We start from the raw sequence: 19112 nt of genomic DNA, 5'->3' as shown, positions 1-19112 counted from the left end.
AAGAATTCTTCCGTCAACCTAGCTACTGCCTTCCGATTACCTACACCGACGGGAGAATCCTTCCCGTCAGCGTAAGTAGAGTACACAGAAGTGAGACAGAGGCTGCTGTTGCGTTTTAAGTATAGACAAACCCTGAGTAACACCCGGATGAGTCAGAGTTCAGATATGGGCCCTATGTTTGTTTTCTTCTGGGTACAAACTATAATACAAAGCCACACATGGAGTTCATTAGGTTTTGCTAACATTCGCTCAGTCTAGTAACCAGAGATTGTATCCATGGAGGCACCCAGCTGAGCTTCAAAATAAGACAGTGGGAAGCATTTACAAAGCATCAAATGCAAATAAACACACTGCAAAATGTCATGGTTTGGATGCAGCAGCCAATGGATTCCTAGGATCAATCAGCTGAACAGGATTATGTGATAGGAGCCATCTGAAAGCGTACAAACCAAGAATTTTTTTAAACAAGGCTTTACATTCTCTGTTACTCACTTTCATGAGCACACAGCACCTTGAAATGGGGCTCATATTTAGAGTTTACCTGGACTCCTCAGAGCTCCAGCACAAACAGCGATATCCAGAGTAATTACATCTTTATTTGCATTAATGCTCCAGTTGATCATGTGCTCCCTACTCAAAATAGCTCCCTTTGCTCACCCCGGCTTCTTCTGGCAAAAGCCTGAGGGTCAGACCGTGACATCTTTACTCACAATGAATAGGGCCAGCTACACAGCCTTGCCCAGAGTGAATAAATTCACTTTACACCATGCCTAGAAGATCAACAGGCCATCAAGGGGGAGAAAACCCAAAGTTAAGGGCTATCTCTTGAAAACATCCTGCCCTGAGCCCCCCAGTATTTCACTATCGGGGCAGTTAACCAGACCACTTCCACTGACTACAGCGGTAGTAATGGTGTCTGGGGACAGAGCTGGTCTTGAAGGCAGTTAGAACAGAAACCATGCAGAATTTATAGATCAAAGTCAACACCTTGAATAGCATCCAAAAAGCAAATAAGAAGTCAGCAGGAGCGTCTGGAGAACAGATGCTACAGTCCCTGGTGCTGACACCACTATGCACAAGCTAATCACCCCCGTGCAGCTAAATCCTACGCTCACACATCTGAAAAGGCACGTTGTGGTGAAAACATTCCTCGCAGGCATCTTCATTTCAGTATCCTGCTCTCCTCACGCCAGTGCCAATGGAAGTTCCATGAACGTCGGGAAAGCAGAATGCCACATGCATCCGGGCCCACATTGTTGCCTATTTATCTTGGAAGGCCACGATATCAAATCACTGCTCAGCAGAAGCCGATTGCAGACACATTCACGTGGGCCCCTTATGCTCATTTCCAAAACCCCTGTGCTGTTATTTGCACATATGCAAAGATGCACAATGGGTTAACATGAGAAAACGTCGCTCAGAATGCACTCAGGTGTCAAATCAACCTATCACATTGCTCCTAATGTCTGTTTGGTTTGAATTTTTTGGTGCACAGGAAATTTATTCTCCCAGGATGAAATTCACCCCTGTGCACAGGGGCCAGCACCAGTCTGTCAGAATTCAGGGGTACATAAATCTCACATTAGCCCTGTGCACAGGCAGGAATTTCACCCTGAACTAGTTAATTCCTTAAGCACTTCAAAGTCTCCATTTCATGGCTGTGTCTGGTACATTGTGTACAAAAACACCCATGGGAGTTAAAGGGACAGACCTTCTACTGGCGTAAATCAACATAACTCCACTGAAGTCAGTGGAAGTATTCTGATTTACACCAGCTGAGGCTCTGGCCCTGGATGTGGAAAAGACCTCTTCCATCACCCAGTCCATTTCCCCGCCAGAAGCCTTTCACGGCAACAGGACTACATGATCAGCTGGCATATATCCTCCCAGAGGGATGCTTGTATGTCAGTTCTGCTGTTGTCATGTTTCATGGCAGGAGAGGCAATTTCAGAAGGATTTGCGATTATTAAGTAACTATTCTGAGATTACTTGATCCTGCTGCTTCCCCAGCATGCTCCCTTGTATGTTTTTGCCATTTGCTTCCATGGGGTGAGAAGTGAAATTCCCGTTTTCACGTTTTAGAATGGTGGTTAAGGGATTGGCCTACAACTCAAGAGCGCTGGGTTCAATTCCTGGCTCTGTCACATGCTCTCTGTGTGACTCTGGGCAAGTCTCGGTGCCTGTGTTCCCCAATTACAAAACGGGCAGCGAGGTAGCTCCTTTCTTCCAGACTTTGTCTGTCTTCTGGTTTAGATGGCAAACTCTTAGGGGCAATGCCTGTTTCTCCTGCTGTGTTTGCACTGCGCCTAGCACATTGCGGCCTGGGGCTTGGCTGTGGTCTCTATATGCCACTGAAATATAAACAACAATTTCACAACCCCAAACCCTTAGAACCAAACTGGTCCCAAATCCACACCTAGGAGGACAGCCTCAGGCTCTGTCTGGAGCTCATGTTCTTACACGGAGAGAATTCCCTTTCTCTTGCCTTCCCTCCAGGGTGAGGGATGCCCGCTGGGCTTTGCTTCCAGCAAGTCCGTCCACTTTACTTCCCTGCAGTTCCTGGTCCCTTCTGCCAGCTTCACAGAGCCCAGAGAGGTTGGGATGAAGGGCACCAAACAGCCCACAAAGCAATCCTGGGTGTATGCCGGCCAAGACTAACTCCACGGTTAGACATTATCCATCTTAGGTTGAGACTCCAATACCCTCCTCTGCTAGGGATTGTGAGCGTCTCAGACCACCTTCAAACCTTGCCGCCCACCTTCCCCGCCCACGAGAGCACTTTCCCCACAGCACCGGCTGCTGGCACCTTTATGGCACCGCACGTGTGTTTGCTATCCAGCCCAGCCACAAGAATACAAGAGAATAAAACAAACAGGAGAAGGAAGCGGACAGGAAATAGTTTGTTCTCTTTTGCTGCCCCTGTCAGCTGCTTTAGCACAATAGCTGGGCTCCTGCTTCTAGCACACATGGTGAGCTCATGGCATGCTGCAGTACGGAGAACCTGAGCTCCACTCAGCCTGCAAACGAAGCATGTTGGGAGGAAAAAGCATGCGAGCAAGCAAGGCCAGGCAATATCAGCTCTGTACTTCCATCATTCCCCGGCGCCTTTGCCTAGCTTGGCACTCACCACCCACCTCTCTCGAAACATTTCAAGAGAACAGGTTTCCTTCGAGGCTTTAAGTCTCGCTCCTTCAGGTTTTCCATCCCCACCTCTCCCCTCCTACTCCAGTACGCGCTGGGAGTCCCGTGAAAGCCTGTGTGCTTGTCATGTCGCTCCAAGGTTACCCCCAGCCAAGCCCCCGCAAGCATGGGAACATGAGCTTGCTTCAAACACCTCCTCCTCTCCCAATTCATCCCCCGGCTCCACGAGTCATTTGGGGAGTGTGGGGGGGCATTCAGGGCTCCTCTTGCAGTGCCAGCAGAACACCTGAAATCTGGAGTGGGCAGACACAGGCATGCTCCTCTGCACACACTCAGTTGCTCACCGCATTTGCACGCCCGCACACACACATACTTTGTGCATTCAGTCGCTCATCACACACGCGCTTCACACATGCTCAGTCACTCCATCACATTTGCACACACGCGCGCGCACACACGCACACACACTCAATCGCTCTCATGTAAACATATACACGTTCAATTGTTGACCACGCACGCTACTATCCTGCATTAGAAGGCCTAAACATCTCAGACCTTTGAAGCAGGATGGAGGGCAGTTCTCATGCCTTCTTGCAGGCTCAGTGGGGAAGAACAGGCAGAAGGCACAGTACATGAGGCTTTTCTGCCATGTGGCAAATACCCTAGGGTTTCTCCCGCTACGCCGCACATTTCTCTATCTGCAATTATCTACTCTGATTGCAGCTGCATTGAGAAATCAAAGCCCCTGCTATGACTTTACGCAATATAGCCTTGGCTATGCAGCAGGAGTATATGCAGGAATATAGCCTTGGCTATTCAGCCTCCATCTCCTTCCACCAGCAGAACTAACGACTCCCAGCCTGTGGCCACAGCTACCTGCTTTCAGGGACTGGGGTTAAGTCAATGGGCTTGAACCTGAGCCAAGATAAAACCCAACAGACTGTACAGTGCAAAAGAAGCATAATGAACCTCATCATCCCACCACCAAAGCTGTGCAGGGATCATGCCATTTTGATGACAACTTCCTCCCCACCCCAACACACACACAATTTGGGCAAACACAAGACACTCCAGGGGAGCAGGCAGGTACATTTCAAGGACTTAGGAGTTGATTAGTTCCCTAGAGAGCCCTAAAAACTGGCTGGGGCTAGATCCCAATCCAAGCAAACAGCCCGCAAATAGCCCATGAATCATCTCCACCTGCAATCCCGCATGAAGGAGAATGGGGGGGGTGCTCCCCCTTACCCCCCCCAGTCCCCTCCAAAGGGAGATGTTAACAGTAGTGACATCTCTCTATTACATGCTTTGTTACCGCAAGCAACACCCCCCTCCGGCAGAGACAAGCCCCTTAGTCTCCAGGCCCTGCATGCTTTTTCCATCACATCACCCCCCACCAGGATGCCCCTTGCTAGGAATGAAAAATAAAGGCAGCTTAGTCTCACCTGGCTCTCCGTGGAGGGGGCAGTAGCAGTGGCTCACAAAGGAGCTATTCCTTGCCCAGGTAGCACTTGTCCACAGAAGGCTTTGGCTGGAGCCCAGGATAACGGCTGTGGCAGTTCTCTCCTTTTTTATTTTTATTTTTTTGTCCTCTTCCCTTTTGGAAAGAATCCTCCTCTTTCCCCCTTATGCAGCAGTCTCCGTTCTCCCTATGACGAGCACTGATGTGATGCCCATTCATTCAGATTTTCTCCCCCCCCCCCTTCCGCCTCTCTTTCCCTGTATTGAGGTTGTTAGTGATGCTGCAGCAGTGCTGAGAGCCCCTTGGGAGTACTGTGCAGAGAAGGGGGGGAAGAGATGCAAAAAAAAAAAAAAAAAAAAAAGGAGGAGGGCTGCCCCCAAAACCAGACCTGGATCTGCAAGAGGACTCTGGAATTTTACACCAGGAAACTAGGACAGGGAGCAGAGCTGGGCCCAAGCTGCCACTGAACATTGCATTATCCAGCCACTGGTTGCTTGAATCACACACCAAGTAAACACACCCAAACTGCTGAAGCACTCAATAAGTTATTAGGAAGAAGCTGCAGGTTATATAAAGAGGCAGGCAGCAGCCAGGCCCTGCTAGAGGCTTTGTCAATGTTCCCGCTACACTCTTTTATTTTTAGAGGTGTATAGCTCACCGGCTGCAAAGGAAAATCACCACTCAGAGGTGAGCTCTGGCGTGAAAAATTCCATGCCAAGAGCAATTATCGTTCTGCGTTGTCTGTCGGGTTTTAACAATGGGAAGTGAAGTCGGTGCCAGGTGCCGTGTTGGCGGACCCGCAGACTGGTGGTCCTTCTGATAAGGGAGGGAGAGAATATTTTGTGATTTTATAGCACCTTCCCTCTGGAGATCTCAAAGCACTCTACAGACTGCAAGCCACCAACCCACTTATCACCCCAATTTTACAGAGAGGGACTTGCCCCTGATCACACAAGTGATCTGTGGCCGAACCAGGAACTGAACCCACATCCCCCAGGCAGCCTTGGCACTCCATCAGGCTGCCTTACCCCAAGCTTTTGTCATCTCATCGCCTCACTTAACCACAGCACCTTCCTTTCCACCTTCTTCATACCACAGCGCGAGCTTCCCCCAGGCACTGCTCAGTTCGCATGCCCAACTACTGACCTGGAGGAACCAGGCTGTCAGCTGCCTGTCCGTGGCAATGTTTTAGGGGTAGCGTAGAGGCTTGCAGCAGCGACGGAAGGGGGTTTTCTGTCGCTGTAGTAAATCCACCCCCTCAAGAGGCGGCAGCTAGGCCAACCTAGTGGTGTTTACGCTAGGGCTTGGGTTGGTTTAAGTACATCGCTCAGGAATGGGAATGTTTCACAGCCCCGAGCGATGTAGCTGGGTCAGCCTAAGTTTAAGGTGTAGACCAGGCCTCAGTGCTGTTGCTGGGCTAGTTGGTGAAGTCCTCCTGGACTGAGCTCTCCATGGTGCCCTGGAGTGGCTGCCCCAACGTGGCTCCTTTGCATGCATCTGCAGCTGTGTCGGGGGCCCAGCACTGGGGTGAAGAGTCCCTTTATTTTGCTTTGAATTTATTTTCCGGGAAGGACAGTTCCCCAAGTGCTCCAGCAGACGGAGCCTCAGTTGGCCTCACTCTTGTTACCCATTTGCAATGGTGGCTTTACTGTACCATGCCCATCTCTCTAGCTCAGAAAGGGATAAGACTACTGGCTCATTTCACATAGGCCAAACCCCCCTACACCCCACATCCCTCACATGATGCTTTCCAGTTCTGGGAGAGCATATGAGTATGTGCAGAGAGCAGTTTTTTCAGAGTTGAACAGTTGGGCAGCTTATGGTTAAAGCACAGGTCTGGGAGTCAGGAGATCTTGGTCCTAATTCCTGGTTCTGCCACAGACTCACTCTTTGATCTTGGGTAAGTCACTTAGTCCTACATTTGCAAAAGTGTCCGCTAGTTTGGGAGGCCACTTTGTATGCCTGACCAAGAAACACTCGGGTGCTACGTGGAGCAATCCAGATAGAGATTGCTGATGCTTTGAGATCCTGGGCTGGAAGCCATTACAGACACGGTTATTAGTGTTATTGCTTTAGGCCAGCGTTTCTCAAACTGAGAACCTGGTTTTCCTAAGGAAGGCTCCAATCTCTAAGAGTAATGGAAATCTACAGATATTTTCCTTCCTGTAGCAGTTTCAGTCTGGATTCAGCAAAAGCACAGCTGCCCTCAGAGCCATGAATACCGAATTGACCATTTGGCTTTCGCTCAGTCCTAAGGGGGAATAATCAAGCAAGAAAAAGTAATCAACACACACATGTAGCGCTGTCCATGCACTGAAAACACTCTCCCAGAATGAGCAATTTTCTCCCCAGTGTTTCAAAGGTGGCTGGATCTCTTTGTTGAGCCTTAGGGGACAAATGCTACCTCAGAGTTGGAAAAACCCTCCCTAACTGCCTATCATCTCCAAATGGCTTTTCTTTGGAAACTGAACGTTCAGAAGGTTATTTGTCGGAAATGGAGACTGCGGCCTCGAGGCATTACAGCGACAGGAATAGAATTCGACAGTGCGGGCTTCTTCAAAAGGCAACTTTCTGCCACAGATGCAGAACGCATTTCATCTCAGTTAAAGGCAAGAGAGCACCGAGCACCCAGCCTTGGTACCAGCCAGTCCTGCTCCTTTTGGCTTCTGGAGAGCAGGGCTTTCTCTGTCCTCCTGCCTCTTCTGCATCCCTACAGCTCTTGGTGTCCACCCTGATAGGTGAGGGAATGAGGATAAAGGCATGATTGCCGCTCAGCCTGCCCTCCAGGCAGAAAAGGGACCGGCAGTGCTGCTCAGGGGATCGTATTCTCCGTGCCAGAAACATGAGTCGGTTTCAGTGGTTTGTTAACAGAGAGAAGCACAGCAGGGGTAGTGGAGTGGAGCAGCTAGCAGCAAAGGAATTAGTCATTAGAGCTGTGAAAAGAACAGATTTTTTGGTTCACTGGTAATCCTGAAATATCAAAAATCAAAAATTTGGATAGAACAGAATTTTTTTTTTTTTCAAATTTTTCAGCAAATCAAAAAGTCCAAGAGAATTTCATTTCAGGCCCAACAGAATGTTTCATATTTTTATTTCACTTTTACCCATTTTTAAATGTTGATTTTTAAAAAAAATTAAGTTAAGGAAATTTTGAAACCGAAAAAATTGAAATGTTTCATATTTAAATTTTTTTTAAGGGTTGTTTGGGGTTTTTTTTAGCTGAACAATTTGGCAAAACCAACCCAAATTCACAAAGCGTTTCGTGTCACCAAATATGCATTTTTGGCCAGAAAAGTTTTTTGTGAAAAGTGTCACCCAGCTCACTTAGTAATACCATGGAACTGAGCATGCGCGGACACACACACACACACATACACACACACACAGACTCTACTATGGCCATTTAGAGATAAACAATAGCCACCTCTATATTTAGGTTGCCTGGCGCATTCCATTATAAAAAATGATTGCACCCTTTTCTTGAAGTGCTCTAACCCCTCCCTGGTTAGCAACAGGACCTTGGTGTTTGGAGATGGATGCTTCTGGGGTCAAGGACGTGTCTTTTTCAGGCCTCATAAAAATCTACCCAGATTTGCTTGAGTTGATGCTAAGCTGTCAAAGATTGCCATTCCCAGTTTGTGCAGCATCGTTGGCTTCTAGGTGTATGACAAAAATACTTATCACTCTAACCCACTGCACACGCACAGCCTCAGTGTCTCATTGCGGCATGCCACAGAGAAGTCAAAATCCCAATGGAACAAGGACAAAATGGATCATCCTCCCACCGAAGTACCCTTTGGGAATATGCACTGCACTGCGAACCAGAACTTCTCAACTCATTTCTACTGACTGGTGTTAATAAATCTGAACCTTCACAACCCCTTGTTTCCCATTCAATCTCAACTCTGCCCTCTTTTGTATAGGCATATGTAATACTTAATTACATGCTCACCTGCTGTTTGCTCCACAGGATGGACATTGCTCAGTGGATGAGGCAGCTGTTCAATGTTTATTTTTCTCCTCCTCATTCATTGTGTTGTCCTTGCCTTATTTATTGCACACCATCCAAACCACACACACATTGTGGAATTATTGATTTCTTCATGGATTTTTCTGCAGCAATGTAGAACCAAGTGTTTCCCACACGTTAATGAATTTATCTTTACAACTCTGATGCAAGAAAGCAGAGTATTATCCTCATTTTACAAAGGGGGAAACTGAGGCAGAATGACAAAGTGACTGCTTAAGGCCATATAGTATATCAGCAGCACAGCCAGGCTTAGAACACAGGGCCTAAGCTCCCTGGCCTTCCTCCAGATCACGCTGCTTTACTGCCAGAGGCATAGAGAATCCACAGCTTCTGTTGACTTCAACTACAGTCAGGTGTACTCAACACCTTGTGAAAATCAGGCCCCAGGCATCTCCGATTGGGCACCCAGAAAATGAAATACATGCTGTTAGTGGCCACTTGTGAAAATTTTAAGTGGCATTCTCATCACTACACAGGGGGCCTGTAGGTTAGCCAGGGTCAGAACTCAGTTCTCCAGAGCAGCATTCAACTGCTTTAAGCAGGAGACGGTCCTTTCTCTTCCTGCAAGCCCTTGCCTCATTCACTACATGCCTTCCAACATCTACAGCAGATGAGACAGGGGTCATACAGACAACAGCCCCCTTCACTCCACAACTCTGATTCAGCGCCTGAGCCCATCCTGTGCACTGAACAAGGCAGGGGTCCCGTGAAAAAAAATATAATTAAAGACTGTTGTCCTAATTTATATGCACAAGGGTGTTGAATTAACATTGCACAGACAACCCCAATTCTGACATTTCCTAACCTTGGAGTGCTTGACTCTGCAACCTAAACAACATTCTTTTAATGTAGATTTTATGTCTGTAGTTAAATATAGACTATCCCTAAAGGGATGGACTATTGGAACCAACTCGTGCAGTACAGGGGGTAGGCAGGTTGGTGGGGATGACGTGGGACATCTCAGCCATATGGGAACAAACACTGATTGTCAACATGAAAAGTGACCTGGCCAGGTGTTTGCCCATGTGCCGTACAATGTAAGGGGAAGATATGAATGGGGGATCAAGATCTCAAAGTGACAGGATAGATCAGCTGGTTAGTAGCCTGGGAGAAGTGGGGTGATGCAGCAAAGGGGAGAGGAGCTGCCTACCTTGGACACTGACACAGGGCACATGGGCAGTCATGTCACCAGGATGGAGTGCTTTGTTTTTAGCACAAATGTGAGCTCAATGGAACAACAGAGACATGACTGAGCTGATGTAGCATCCAAACCACCTGGGCTCAACTTATACTCTGGCAACCCTCCTGGACACACTGGGGAGCAGGGGGTCCTAGATGTTATACAGGCAGACCTCCCCCCCCCCCCCCCAGCTACATGGAGGGACAGCCCCAAGAAAGCAGAAGGAGAGGTGGGATGGAATTGAGATTAATGGCAGTGAGTTAGCTTAGCTAACACTGCAGAGTTAGGATAGGAGATAAGAACAATAAAGGGACTCAGGTGGCTTTTGCCAAGGGTCCCACACCTCTGGGGCATTTAGGCAGCACCGATTAGGAACAAGAAAACTAGGAGAAGGCTGGGGCTTTGAGCAGGAGGGCATTTACATTGTTTGGCTGTTGTCTGGGAGCTCTGCCAAAGCTCAGGGTAAGCAAGATGTGTCTAGAGATAGCGCAGGATGGCTCTCCCGCTGAGGCGGTGGAACGGCCTGCATAGCGCGAGGCTACTGCAGAGCTCCTCCTAGGCAGTAAAGCACTGATGCTGTATAAGGACTGAGGGTGCAGTTGGTGGGGGGGATTCTCTGGGGATCTAGTGACCACAATGACATTAGACTAGAGAAGACTGAAGGCAAAGGGGTGTGTGTGTGATACAAATACCACTAATGGAAGCAACACAAACGTTCTACTCCTCGCAGCCTGTTTTCTCTGGCTAGCTAGGTCTGCGTATAGCAAACCTGTCCCCATAGGATCTGTGGTCCTACTGACACGAATCTTGCCCTCCCGGTCTGTATATCAGTCTGTGTCCAGTCCACTCTGACACAGCTCCCTTTTTGCCCAACCAGTGATTCCACAGCTCTTTTCTTCTCTGCTACTTTCTAAATTCAAAGACTGGTAAATAACAGCCCCTTCAAGGACAGCACAGAGACCTAATCAATACAGAGTGAATAAAACTAGAAACGAGCCCAGCTCAAATCCCGCAATCCAAACATGCCTCGAAGTTCAGGTAAGTTTGATACAACAGTGTGGATTGGCCCAATCTCCAGCCAAAGACAGACAGGTTTGTGTTTCAGAGTTCAATTAACAAAATGAAGAGACCGTAAAAGTGCAACACAGGAGAACCTTGGCAAATGCAGCCGAGCTATTTCCATGCCTAGAAACCTCTGCAGATCCAGTACAGCTAGTCTACTAACTCAGTTACAAATAAAAGAATACAATATTATTTAAAGCATGGAGAAAGAAACTAAGCATTACCCTGAGGCAGGCCATGGCTCTAGCTGATCCTTTCTCAGATGGCAGGTCAGGCTGCCATCCCTATAATGGAGTCCGTGACCCTCTCTGACATTCCCCTTGGGAAATTGTCCCATCTTGTCTGTGGGGCCCAGTTCATATAAAAAGCCTGTTTCACCACAGAATAGATGGGCAGTGGAACAATACTATGCCACCCTTATAGATCAGTCATCAGAATCCATCCTGACTGGTAAATGGCCATTTTCCCACAGCCCACCCGGCATCGGTGGGTGCTTAAAATTAATGTTTTACTGATGTTCCCCCCTCCCTCTGAGAGAAGCCAGGGGACTTCTCTGCAGGGAATCTGCAGCCAGATTATGGGCCCTCCACAAAGCTGGAGCAAGGCAAAGGGACTATTATAAAGGCACCAGGCAGTCTGGTCCTGAGTACAGATCCCATGAGGAGTGGAACTGGATAAGTAGGTCATAGCCTGTTGCATCATTGCTTGGGGGGTGCCCCAGTTCTCGGAAAACCAGTACACTGGAGAGCAACCAAAGGAAGGGCACAAGAGCTTGGAAGAAGTGAGGCACAAAGCAAGGAGAAAATAACTAACAGGGGTAAACTTAGCAGCACTGTGAGACCTCCCCTGGCAGTTCACTGAATTTGGCCCAATATTTGAAGAGACAAGCAAGGGTTGGGAGAAGGAGGGGGAAGAATCATTGATGGGGACCCAGGAAAGGAAGATCTAGGAGTAATGGGATAAAAATGAAGCAAGGAGCTTAGTAAGATTCGAAAAGGGATTAGACACTTATGAATAAGGACAGCATCTGCAGCTCCACTAGCGCAGACAGAAAACATCCAAGGGCCATCAGGCTCCATGCTGTAGAGCATACGCTGCTCCCCAGCTGGGGTCAGGGTGAAATTGCCCCTGTGGTGCAGCACTGCACAATGAGGTGCATTAGGAGAGGCTGATGATTTCCTCAGAAGTATTTGGCACTAGCCACGGTCACACGATTAGATTGGCCATTGCTCTGGTGCAACGTGACAATTCTTATGTTCCTAATGAAGGAAACTTTAGACTGGACATGAGGAAACATTTCATGATCATGTCAATTAGGTTCTGGAATAGTCTTGCAATCCTGGGAGCTATTCGTATTTAGACTAGACAAAGCTCTTGGCAATATTCCAGGGGGATCAATCCTGCATTAACAGGAGACTGACGAGGGAAATCTAATACAGGGAATTTCCTCCTTCTTTATATCCTAGGAAGCAAATATTTTGGCTGCTAAACATGCTGGTTGTGAGTGAGCGTGGAATTCAGTAGCACGTGGGGACTCCGCTGTAGAGAAGGGGAAGAACCTTACAGCACCCTGGACAAATGACCACGAGAACCCAGCTCTCTGGTTAAGCGTAACCTGGGCAAGGGCAGCAGAGGCCAATGTAGGCATGCGGGCCAGCCCCCCCCAAGCCCAGTTTTCAGAGAAGAATCGAGCTGCACACTGAGGGTCCCACAGCACTTCACAAACACTAAAGAACTAAGGCTCACAGGCCCCTGGACTTTCCAGGGTCTGAGTGAAACCTCAGCAGATCACAATGTAGCCAATACCCGGCATTGCTCTGCACAGCTTGTTTAGTTTCCTGAAACACTTCCCAGTTCAAGGACTGATTTACAAAGTCCAGACTAGGATTTCTAAAGGCACCAGTGGCGTTGAATTTCAATGGGATTTGGGTGCCTAACACCCTTTGGGTCTTTGGATCAATCCCAGCCCCAACCAACGGTGGAAGGACAGAAATGAAGGAAGAGGAGCCAGGAAGAGAGGAAGGAGACTGGAGAGTCAGTGAGGTCAAACAGAGGGAGGAGCCTGTTCCAGAAAGCAGGGGCTGCCGGGGAGAAAGCTCTTGCGCCGGCAACAGTAAGGCTGTGTGGAGAGATTAGAAAGAGACCAGTGGCTAGACAAGGGAGAGGAGAGGAAAGAGTAGAACTACAGAAGAGCACTTTTCCAGCCATACCTGCCTCAGTAAGTGTAATGCACGGGGCTTAAAACATATGGTCTGATTGCCCATGACTGGCTGGCTTCAGAGACTGTAACTTTACTATCCCTTAGCTAACCAAATCTCTCTTTTAGCTCCAAAGGCAATGGCTTGTGGTTTTGGTGCTGAAGGTAGGGAGCTATAGTTCACTCACTAGTGGACGAGGAGAACGGAAGAGCTTGGCTTGTTCAGCCTAGCAAAGCGCAGGGTGCATTGATCTGATCGTTCTGTCAGTACATCGGAGGGCAAACTCCAGGAAGGGGGAAGAGCTATTGATGCTAAAGGACAATGTTGGCCCATGAACAAATGGGGAGAAACTGGCCATGAACAAATTCAAGCTGGAAATTAGAAGGTTTCTAACTGTCAGATGATGAGGCTCTGGAACAGCCTCCCAATAGGAGTTGTGGGAGCAAACACCTTAATTAGTTTGGAGACAGACTGGTCCAGTTTGTGAGTGGGATTGTATGAGTGGGTTGCTTGTGATGGTGGGGGGCAGGGCCAGGCCACTCTGGAGATCCCTTCTGGTTCCTCTCCCATCTTCCTAAAATCTTGTCCTTCATGGCTTTAGGCGGTCACCTTCAGAGATCAGGAACAGATTTTCCCCTTCTCCCCCCATATTGTTTTGTTTTTGTCTCCTTCCACTAAAGCATCAGGAATGGCCATGGCTGGAGATGGGACAATGGGTGGGTTGGGCCAGGGCTCTGAGGGGGCCCCTAGCATTCTCCCTCTCTCAGGTACCTGGCTGGCTGGTTCTTGCTCACATGCTCAGGGTCTAACTGATAACCATGTGTGGGGTCAGGAAGGAATTTTTCCCCAGGTCAGATTGTCAGTGACCTTAGGAGGGTTTCAACCTTCCTCTGCAGCATGGGGTGAGGCTCGCTTGCCAGGATTACTTGGGTGTATCTCACTTAATCAAGTCCCTGCCATTTCAGGGGCCTCAGGCACTGTTGCACCCCAGTCCCTCCTATCCTGTGGGCTGTAAAACTTCAGTGTCATTTCGGTTGTTGGGCTTGGTGTCCAGGTGGCTGGGTGGTGCTGGTGGCCTGTGAGATGCAGGAGGACAGACTGGATGATCTGGTGGGCCCTTCTGGCCTTAAACTCTATGATTAATGGTTAATATTCAGCCTCTTGCCAGCAGTACTGCTGATTTCCTGCACCACTTTGCTTTTGTTTCTCTCTCCTCTGGCAGTACTGCAGGGAGGATGTGTCTGGTGCTGGACTACAAACTAGTTTTCTTCTAGCTTTACAGCCAGTTTAACAACCAGAAGTTCTTTAGTATAATCAACAATAAAATTCTCCTTCTGAATCTTTAAAACCAGTAATAAAAACAGAATGGAAATGCTACAGAACGGTCATGAATGATGTCACTTTCTCCATGCATGTTGCTTGGCAGCCAAAGGCTTAGAAATGTCAGTTTTTAATTTCCAAAAAACCCCAAGCCCTCTGTTTTTAAATAGCATTCTCTGCAGCTCCATGCGGTGGGATGCTTCCCAGCACGTGAACATCCAGAAATGTGTGTGCTGAGAAAATGGGTGCAGCTCTCTGTTAAGTAGAGATGTAAAATATAAGCACTGATTAAGCAGAAGGCAGATTAAAAAAAAATAGAAGCAATCTGGTAAGGAGGAGGATTGGGGGACACGTCCAATAAACAGAAGGGAGGAAAGAAAAATTAGAGTATGTAACAAAACAGACAGAATGGAAAAAGAAATTATTGCAGTTCAGTCTCACTAACAAGCAAGACAGAAGTGCCGTGGAGTTAGGAGTCAGATTTAGAGTGACCTGCCCAGAGGAGCTGACCTGTCTTTGGCCAATGTCTGAATCTGAACCAAAATAACTGGTGCCTCTGCCTTTGCAAGGTGGCTTCCCCCACCCAGTGTCAAGTGACCATCAAGAGGTTCAGAAGTTCAGGTCAGATCAGACCACAGGAGAAGATTTTCCAGAGTGCTAGTGACTAGAGGTGCTCAGCTAAAAGTCAGCTGGTTTTCCAAAGGCGGCTGATCAGCACTTTCTATAAATCAGACCCTTTCGCTGTGTCCCTGTTTAGGCAACCAAAAATGGAGGCATTCAAAATCACTAATCCCAGTGGAAAACTCTTAGCCTCCAGTGTTTGGGAGTGTAAAGCTGGGCTGGAAATCACCAGAGGACACAGCTTTAATGCTCAACTTCTAACAATTCCGTGGGTCCAGTTGGGCTGAACACACCAGAGCCACCTCCTTTCTCTTTTCATCACTTCCCCTTCCAGCCGAGGATGGAACTAGGAAACAACACAGGTGGCAAAACCAGGCCTTCAAAAACGACAAGTCAGGCTCCAAAAAACCCATGAGATTTTAAAAATAATTAATGTTGGCATTTTTTATTGCCCTTTTGACATTCGAACCTTTAGATTTCACATTTCCAAGCTTTACTCCACAAATACGAGGGTTGGCCAGCCAAGACACTTGGGGTTTTTTTGGTTTTGTTTTTAATTAAAGCTGAGATTCTCACACAATCACATATGTAGCCCCTCATTTGGAGTTTGCCAGCTCCAAGAACTCTGAACTGAACATCTAGTCCGGGGTGTCCAACTCATTTCATATGGCAGGCCTGATCCAATATCCTGCCACTTGGCATTGGCCACATTCAGCAAAAATGATTAAAATAGATATAAAGATAAACCATGTTGGTAATTCCTTATATTTATTTCAGATTTTAATGACTGGTACTGCTGCTCCCTGATACCTGGAATCTCTTGGCTTGAACCAGTGCATTACCATTTGTTGACATTTATGATGGAGAACAGTTGTTCACACATGTACACACTCTCACACATGGAAAGAATTCTTCATGCAAAGGACTTCCGTTTGGGATAATTTGATCCCAGCTATTGATAAAACTTGAACTTCATCACAGTGTTGCACACTGGCTTACAAACTCTCATTCGTGGTCCCTAAAGTCAAAGAATTGTTCTTGAAATTCCTTTCTCAGTTCAATAATTTTGCCATGTACCTTTCTGTGGTGCCATCATGTTGAGTCCCAACAGTGTCATTGTAGTGATGTCAAGGAAGGAAAATGTGCCAGGTTATGCAAGGAAAGTTGCTTCTCCCATACCTGAAGCTTAATTTCAAAGGTGTGAATGTGGTCATAACATTCTGTCACTATTTGGTTGTGCCCCTGCAGTCTTGTGTTGAGTGAGTTCACGTACGCTGTAATATCTGCCATGAAAACAAGGTCTTGAAGCCATTCATTGTCCCGTAACTCAGTGAGATCTTTCCCTTTCTGACCCATGAAATGTTGGATTTCACCACACAATTCCAAAAGGGTTTCAAAACAGCTCCCCTATTTAGCCACAGAACTTCAATGTGTTACTGCTGTCCATGCTGAATGTCACATTCTTCCAACAGCTGGCGGAACTGCAGATGGCTGAGACCTCTAGCTCAAACAGAAATTATAGTTTTAACAAGCACATTGTCACATGATTCATTTTCAAAGCTTTACTACAGAGAGCTCCTTGATGTAAAATGCAGTGAAATCTGCTAACCTGCTAGTTATGGTTGATAGTTTGCAATTTTGTCTTCATTTTGTTGTAATTCCAGCTTCCTGGCCCACCACTGAGGGAACCCTGTCTATGGACAGATTTACAGCTCTTGTTCAGTTCACATCCAGTTTGTTCAGAGCTTCCACCAAGTTGCTGAAGAGGTCATTTGCTGATACTGTGTGTCTGGTTGGCACCAATTCTACAAGCTTCTCTGCCATACGCAATTCTACAAGCTTCTCATCAACTCCACAAATGAATGCTGCCAGCTGAGACATGTCACTTATGTCTGTGCTTTCATCAATTGCAATTGAAAAAGCAGCAAATCACTTTGCTTTGTCCAGGAGTTGAGTGTTCAAATTCTCAGCTAAACCATGGATTCTCTCAGCAATTGTGTTTCTAAGGCTGATATTTGCAAAGGCTAGCTGGACATGCTGTTTCTGGACATGGACATGCTGTTTCTGCAGCTTTTAGTATGCTCAAAATCTCAAAATGGTTTCGATGACACAGCTGTTTCATGGGTAATCACACAGCTCACCTTAACAGCAGCATCACTTACATGATGAGTGTTTGTAAACACGAATTGTTCAGTGACTGTGCTAATTCAGAGTATTTATCGTCGAATAACTTTCCTGCATACTTATTATATTTCTCAGCATGGCTCACTTCATAGTGCCTTCAAATGTTGTATTCTCTACCACAGTGACCTGTCGCTTAGAAATCAAGCATGTAGACTTTCCATTCATGTCCACAAAGAAATACAAAATTCTCCATTTCTCTTGAAACACACAACACTCTTGATCTACCTTTCTTTTCCTGAAAAGGACATGGTGGCCACTTGTCACAAGCTGAATAAAGAAATGAAGGAAGGGAAGGTAGAAAGAAAGCCATCCTCTCTTCTTTTTTTAAATTTTTATTTAGAGGGAAGTATGCCGGTCTACCGGTTGCAATATGCATTCGCTCTTTGACTTGCCAGATTGGGATATCTACTCTCCAGCCGGTGGGCAAGCATTCTCCAGTGCCATTTCCCCCTTGCCCAGATATGTATCAGCTTCTGCCTGACTTATCCAGGCCATCTTAAATCCAGCCAAGTGTTTCTACACCTGTATGCAAGGTTTTGCTGGATTGCTGTGCCAGAGTCTGGTCTACACTTGGCTGGTAGGTTGCTGATTTATCCCTTCAGGCACTCAAACAGAGAGCTCCTACCTCCTCGCCAGTCAGCCCCCAGTGGAGTAACGCTCCCTTCTTTTCTCCCCACTCCAGGCCCAGCACTGGATGCAGGTCTAGTGGGACAGGGATAGCTGAACCCAAAGGTTTTGTTTAACCCCTGCTGTGCCAGGCGGCAGTTTCTCTGCTCCCTCACACACTCTAACTCTCTCTGCAAGCATGCAGTAAATGTTCCTTAGTGCACATTAATGAAGTCCTGTTTGAAACAGGACTACATCAATGCGCACTAGCAGGGTCAACACAGGGGAGTTAGAACACAACACACTGGTGTGATCTACAAATCACGCCCCATAGTGTAGACTCTGAGCTTGTTTAGACGTGCCCAGGGATTCATGGGAACTTTGCAGGACAGGATGAAACTGCTGTACATCTGACAGCCATGCTGTAGTGGGTTTTACTGCAACAATAATAGCAAGCAGAGCCCCCTGACCTCATTTCCCAGCACACTTGGAGTCAGGGGCAAGGACACTCTGGCCTAGAAACTCCTGCTGAGGCCAATAAGGAGGCTTCTGAGTGCGGTGATCTGGACAATCAGTTTGCTGGGCCCAACCTGAGCCAGGGCTGCTCAGCCCCTCAGTGGGAAGGACAGCCAGACTCAAAGACAAATATTAGTTTTTGTTTCAGTTTGGAGCTCTGAAGTTCTGCTTCTCTCGTGGCTCCTGAACAGCTCAGGGAGTCTGATTGACTCCCCTTCCACACAAATGGAGTCTCTGAACTGCTCAGGGATTTAGTGTATGGGTCAGGCAATGCCAGCCCCGCATAGACCACTGTCCAGTGTGGCAGAATTCTGACCTGGTGCCGGCTACTGAGAGCCAGCCAAGACTCCCACAGGACTCCAGACCAGGGAGCCAGGAGAGGACCCTGCCCCGCCCTGGGGCAAAGACACCATAAGGGAACCCTTTTGGTTTAAGCTGGACAATGTTGGCAGCAGTCTCCAGACTCATCCTTTGAACACCTCCCTTAGGTGCCAGGGAGGGAGCTGGGCATTATGAAGAATTGAATGTGTTGGGAGGTGAAAAATTTGTTGTTTTAGTGCTTATTAAGTTAACTGTAAATCATTCCTTCCCCAGATCCTATTTTCATGGTTTAAAAAAATCTCCCTTTGTTATACTATTATTTTTCAAAAAAAGAAAAGGAGTGCTAGTGGCACCTTGGAGCTGTAGCTCACGAAAGCTTATGCTCAAATAAATTGGTTAGTCTCTAAGGTGCCACTAGTACTCCTTTTCTTTTTGCGAATACAGACTAACACGGCTGCTACTCTGAAACCTGTT

General features: G+C 47.3%; 1 protein-coding gene across 4 annotated transcripts in view; it reads right to left on the bottom strand.

Moving 5' to 3' along the window:
• DLGAP4 (DLG associated protein 4) overlaps positions 1-5142 on the bottom strand; it is a 335649-nt gene extending 330507 nt beyond the window's left edge. Inside the window, exon 1 of one of the 4 annotated variants that reach the window (XM_037915413.2) lies at positions 4584-5142. The gene's annotated coding sequence lies outside the window, so the exon portion shown is untranslated. The remainder of the gene's footprint in view (positions 1-4583) is intronic. The other 3 variants (XM_043527461.1, XM_043527462.1, XM_037915415.2) reach the window with 3 other exon arrangements.
• Positions 5143-19112: the final 13970 nt, after the last annotated feature.

Source organism: Chelonia mydas, chromosome 13 (assembly GCF_015237465.2).
Source record: "Chelonia mydas isolate rCheMyd1 chromosome 13, rCheMyd1.pri.v2, whole genome shotgun sequence".
Lineage (NCBI taxonomy): Eukaryota > Metazoa > Chordata > Testudines > Cheloniidae > Chelonia > Chelonia mydas.
The sequence above is the reverse complement of the archived record's forward strand: the minus strand, read 5'-3'. Positions and strand labels throughout refer to the sequence as shown.